The sequence below is a fragment of the Amblyomma mixtum genome, chromosome 3, assembly GCF_055824585.1.
Source record: "Amblyomma mixtum isolate Tamu chromosome 3, ASM5582458v1, whole genome shotgun sequence".
In the NCBI taxonomy this organism is placed as follows: Eukaryota; Metazoa; Arthropoda; class Arachnida; order Ixodida; family Ixodidae; genus Amblyomma; species Amblyomma mixtum.
This window is the reverse complement of record NC_143014.1, coordinates 58,476,069-58,482,269: the sequence shown is the minus strand read 5'-3', so window position 1 is coordinate 58,482,269 and position 6,201 is coordinate 58,476,069.

Below are 6,201 nucleotides of genomic sequence, written 5' to 3'. Positions count from 1 at the left end.
AGATGTCCGGGTAAACCTCTTATACTCGACAGATAGCATTGCATTAGCCTAAGCCACAGGTCTTCAAGACATCGAACGATTATATAAAATCTTGGCTATACTTCAAGACATCAACACATCTTGCTGTAGCTGTATTTTAGATTTCTACTAGCACTTTTTGTGTTTTGTGGGAGCTTTCGCTCTAAAACACGGCGATGCGATGAGCTCGTAACTGCAGCTAGCCTGTAGCCAGGCCTGGCTCAGAGGATTAGAGGACTGTAGCGGCCACTCGCGGGAGGTAAAGATCTAAGGCCGCTGCATGTGTCCTGCAATCAATTAAAAAACAGCAAAGGAAGAACTAGAGCAACCACGATACAGTAAACCGCAGCTAATATCTGACGAGACCTAGCCCGGTGACTAATCAACTTTTCTTGCCTTTTAGTAATGTTCTACCGTACAGCAGCCACAAAAATTGTATACCATAAAACAATGTAATTGCTCTACATCATCATCTCAACCGAAATCATATTCAGTATTGCTAGTGCACAGGAAATTCATTTATGACCGTGACAAACTCGTGCACAAACGGTGTCATGGATTCACTTAGGATTGTGGGGTTGTTCAACCTCACGTCACGGACTTATTTGATTTGATAGGCCTACACTTTACTGGACTCAGATCACGGTCTGAATGTGCACACACTCTCACCGCAACTCACATCATGATCTGAACATGATTAAGTACGGACTCACAACTCATATCATCCCCGGATCAGAAACCGGGCTCACTCACGACTCAGATCGTGATCTTAAGGGAGTCCGAGTGAGTCCACTCATGAGTTCGCCGGCCTATGGTCGCTGGCATCTGCATGCAGCGAAGATTCGACCGGAAGTCACTGGGCGTGATAGCTGCACGTAACTACGTCGTAAACAACTGCCACTTTGATTGGGCAACTGCGCTTATTAGTGCTGCTCGAACCAGCTGAGAAAACAGGCGCAGCAACGAAAGTTGGTAATGGGTTTGGTTCTCGATTCTGGAATTGAAGCTCGGGTAGTGGTCAATGACACCAGTGCTTTTGTGAAACTGGAGAGCCGCATGTTCAGGCACAGTCGCGGGTTAGAGATTGGTGACCCGGCGCCACCTGATAGCTGCTGTGCGTCTGCCGTGCATATGAGCACTTTGGGTAAATCTCAGACAAAAGGCGCCGATTATGTTTTGTGTGGGAGCCCTCTGCACACAACGCATACACATGACCGGACTTGAGAAGCCTTACCACTCTGGAGCAGTTGTTCTTTTGTACAAAAGGGGTCGTAGACTGTTAAAATGGCCGCTCATAAGGCAGCAAACTGGGCTAGGTAGTTCACTTTTGCACTGTGCGCGCTGTGTTGACAAAACGCGACATGAGAGTACCAGCTAGCTGACATTTGTTTGTCAGCGCTTCTTCACTGTCATGTGTCTTTTTTGTGTCTGCATCTGACAACACGGCGCATGGTGTAAAATTAGTGCGCTGTTTTGGTAGAGATCGAGGTTGCCACTCCAGCTCGCGAGCTTGCAGTCTTACCCTGATGCAGGCGCAGATTTCACATCGTCTACGATATAAAGACGCTGCTTGGCAAGAATTCATTTCAAGCTCAAAGAAAGCAAGCACGCTCGAGGTCACATTGTTTCTGTCAACCCATGAGTCAACATTCAAGCAAACTTTGGTGTCAGTCCTGAACTTGTTTAGGACGCGCTTCGTCCAGAAATTTCACAGGACAACCGAAGATTAAAATCTGAAACATTATATCAAGGTAAGATATGTATAGTAAAGCTCGGAAATCAACAGCTTTGCGCAGGAATATGCAATCTACAGGTATTCAAGGAGCACCACAGACGTGCCGCAATTATCTACTGGCGCCTGGTCACTGATCTCTTCCCAGCGAGTGTGCTCAACTACGTGCGGCTCTGTGGTTTCTTAGAACGCTGCTGTCACTTGACCACTATCCAAGCTTCTATCCCAGAATCGAGAGGAACCAAACCCGCGACCACCTTTCGTCGCTGCGCCTCTTTCCTTGACAGGCTCGAGCAGTCTCGTTTACGATGTAGTTGCGAGCGGCTAATGCGCCCAGTGACTACTGGCCGAATCTCCGATGCACGCGCATTCCAAACGGCAGTCTGAATGCGACATGTGAAGAAAACATGCTTGTAGGAGTTCGTCTGCTACGTGCACCTCAGTCATGGCGGCTGGTGGCGGCGCACCGCAGCGCTGCCCCTCAGCTGTGCACCAAACAGCGCAGAGGATTAAACACTAGCATTCATCCAGTGTACTGCTTTTCTTGACTCTCCTCCTCCACGCTGTTTGCCACAGTGAATGCATGGGCCAGGAAAAGCCACAGAGGCATCTTCGGAATTCGAACTGCCACATAGGAATGCGGCTGACAGGGATAAAGTCTTTTATCGGGTGGATCGCAGAGGGTAACCGGTGATGCGTTGTCTTGTGTCGAGACCTAATAAAGCACCTTCATTGGAAGCGCTTTGAGGAACTACAGCATGTGCCGCCGATGTTAACTGTCGTGATAGATATGCCAGCTTTGAAGATGCATCCGCAACTGGCATCATTACACATTGCCCTGTCGTTGAAATCCCAATTACGTGAAGAATAATAACTGGGAATTTTTGGACCTTCGCATCTTTTACTGCTACAATTTGTCTTTTTCCATTGCGGGGAGGGGGTCCCATTACGTAAGCCAGTTCCGCTCTGGCTACCTGTGACAATCACAGGAGGCAGCTAGGACCGCTGTTGGGCGGGAGCAAAGCCGGTTGTGGGTGGGAGCTGCCGCATGGCACTGCTGCAGTCATGCATTTTTCCACAGCTGAAGTTTGCACGCGTAACTTTAACCAGTGAAATATCATGTTCCAATGAATATCCTTTATGGTAAAAATAAATAAATAGTGTAAGCACGATATGTGACCTTCGTCTTCATCTGTACATATCCATCATCATCGCTCATCTTCTTCTTCGACGGGTTGGTCGCCATATTTGCGGGTGCCATTAAAGGTCGCTCCATCCTGCCCTCCTGGTTCGGGCATCATTCGCTGTCGCCCGTATCGTGTATCGTCTAGTGAGCGCAAGGTTATTCAAGATAACGTAGCCGACATGCTCAAGCGCCACATACGCCCTTCTTCGAGTCCTTGGTCTTCGCCTGTTGTGCTGGTTCAAAAGGAGGATGGCTCAGTACGCTTTTGTGTTGACTATCGCGCCCTTAACAAGATCACTAGAAAAGATGTTTATCTGCTGCCTCGGATTGATGACGCCCTCGACTGTCTCCAAGGTGCACAATTTTTCTCTAGTCTCGACTTAAGATCCAGATACTGGCAAATACCGATGCACGAGGCCGACAAGGAAAAAACTGCTTTCGCCACTCCCGATGGATTATACGAATTCAACGTTATGCCGTTCGGCCTATGCAATGCTCCGGCCACGTTCGAGCGCATGATCGACACCGTTCTCCGAGGCCTGAAGTGGAAAACGTGCCTATGCTACCTCGACGACATCGTTACTTTTTTCTTCGACTTTTTCTGAACACCTTGTTCGTCTCGATGAAGTGTTAAGCGCACTTTCTGAGGCCGGCCTTCAGTTAAACACCAAGAAATGTTGCTTTGCTTCCACTTCTATCAAGATCCTCGGTCACGTCGTTAGTCAGAAGGGTGTAAAGCCTGATCCCGACAAAGTGGCTGCCGTTTTGCATTTTCCCCGCCCATCCCGCGTCAAAGACCTGCGCAGTTTTCTGGGGCTAGCGTCATACTTCCGGCGCTTCATACGCAACTTTGCCTCTATTGCGGCCCCTTTGCATAAGCTCCTCTGCGCTGGCACGCCGTTTGTTTGGTCTGAGACCTGTGAGGCCGCTTTTACTACCTTAAAGAAGGCTCTCACATCTGATCAGATACTGGCACATTTCGACAACAATGCTCCAACGATTTTACATACGGACGCCAGTGGACATGGCATTGGTGCCGTTCTTCTGCAGCGGCAGCACTCCTCGTGCGAGCAAGTCATCGCATACGCCAGTCGTACATTGACTGCAGCGGAACAGAACTACACGATAACTGAGCAAGAGTGCCTCGCTGTCGTCTGGGCCATTCAGAAATTTTGCCCTTATTTGTACGGCCGCCAGTTCACAGTTGTCACTGACCATCATGCCCTGTGCTGGTTGTCCTCGCAGAAAAACTTGTCCGGGCGCCTCGGCCGCTGGATTGTCCGTCTCCAGGAATATGACTTTACCGTCACCTATAAATCGGGTAAGAAACACCAGGACGCCGATGAGCTATCTCGTTGTCCTCTCGCCCAAACCCAACCTCCGTGCATGTCCTCCGCATCCTCCAACTGCCAAACTACCCCTTCGACGGCTATCTCAACCTTGACCGCCGCACCCATTGACTTGATGCCCGATCCCAGTCTTGGCGATCTCGCCTCAGCGCAGCGGGCCGACCCTTACTGCCGGACTCTTATCGACCGTCTGAGCGGTGCTACGCGGCCACCGAATGCCCGCCTACGTCGCCAACTTAACTCTTTCAAGCTAGTCGACAACATCCTTCTTTGGCACAATTACAGCCCCTTCGGTGACTCATGGGTGCCTGTTGTGCCCCGTTCTCTTCGCCGAGAAGTTTTGCAGGCCTTTCACGATGACCCCACGGCTGGCCACTTAGGCTTTCAGAAAACTTATGACTGCATCAAGCGCCGTTTCTTTTGGCCTGGCCTCTCAACCGCTGTTGGAAAATATATTGCGTCCTGCATCGCTTGCCAACGTCGCAAACGGAGCACGTCTGCCCCTGCGGGCCTTCTACAGCCTCTCCCCTGTCCTTTCACCCCTTTTGAAGTCGTTGGAATTGACCTCTACGGTCCCTTACCATTAACGCCAACGAGCAACCGTTGGATCGTCACTGCCATCGACCACTTAAGATACGCTGAAACGGCCCCTGTTCCTTCCGGCTCTGCTTCGGAGATCGCCCATTTCTTCCTGAACGCCCTCCTTCTGCGCCATGGAGCTCCTCGTGTCCTTATTAGTGACCGCGGCAAGTCCTTCCTCTCCAGCATCCTTGCCGAAGTTGTTCACGCCTCCAGAACCGTGCACAAAACCTTTTCAGCTTATCACCCTCAGACCAATGGGCTCACAGAGCGCTTTCATCGCACGCTGTCCGATATGCTAGCCACGTACATCCAGCCCGACCACACCAACTGGGACACTATGCTTCCCTTCGTTACCTTTGCATACAATACTGCCGTGCAAAGAACCACCAGCTTCTCCCCGTTCTTCCTTGTGTATGGACGTCAACCGACATTCACCCTCGAAGAGTCTTTCTTCTCCGCCCCCTCAACCTCTTCCAGACTCTCTCACGAACAGTTTACTTCTCGTCTTACCTACTGCCGTACCATTGCCCGCCTGAATACCGACGCCTCCCAAGCCTCCCGGAAAAACACCTATGATTTCTCCCACCGTGCCATATTTTTTCACCCTGGTGATGAGGTACTGCTGTGGACTCCAGTGCGTACCCCGGGATTGTGTGAAAAATTCTTGAGCCATTATATTGGTCCGTATACTGTACTCGAACAAACGTCCCCGGTGAACTATCGCGTTGCCCCTGTTCATCCTGTTAATGATCGTCGTTGCCGAGGTGCCGAGATTGTTCATGTTTCCCGCCTAAAGCCCTTCGCCCATCGCCCTCCTGTGCTATAACCTGCGCCCGGGCCAGTCGCTTTCGTACGCGAGGGGACATAGTGTAAGCACGATATGCGACCTTCGTCTTCATCTGTACATATCCATCATCATCGCTCATCTTCTTCGACGGGTTGGTCGCCATATTTGCGGGTGCCATTAAAGGTCGCTCCATCCTGCGCTCTGCCTCTCGTCTCACAATAAATAAAAAACATGATATGCCAGTTTTAATTTAATTTCTTAGAAATAACAGTTCATTCGATCCGTTAACAAAAGCAGGCTCCGTGGACAAGTTGAATAGGTTCCTACCATTGTCAAAGTGCTATGCACCATTGGCTCCACTGAGCAGGATGTGGTGCTCCGTGTTCTAGCACCATTAACGTATTTACCGATCGCGTGTAGTGGTCTAGCTTTAGGTACCTTTTTCTGTATGCAGTGCACACAGCTTGTATTTGAAGTAATTCACAACTGTACAGCCCCAGTCTAAAGCTTCCACTAAGCCGTCCTCTGTAGTTGAACGACACGAACC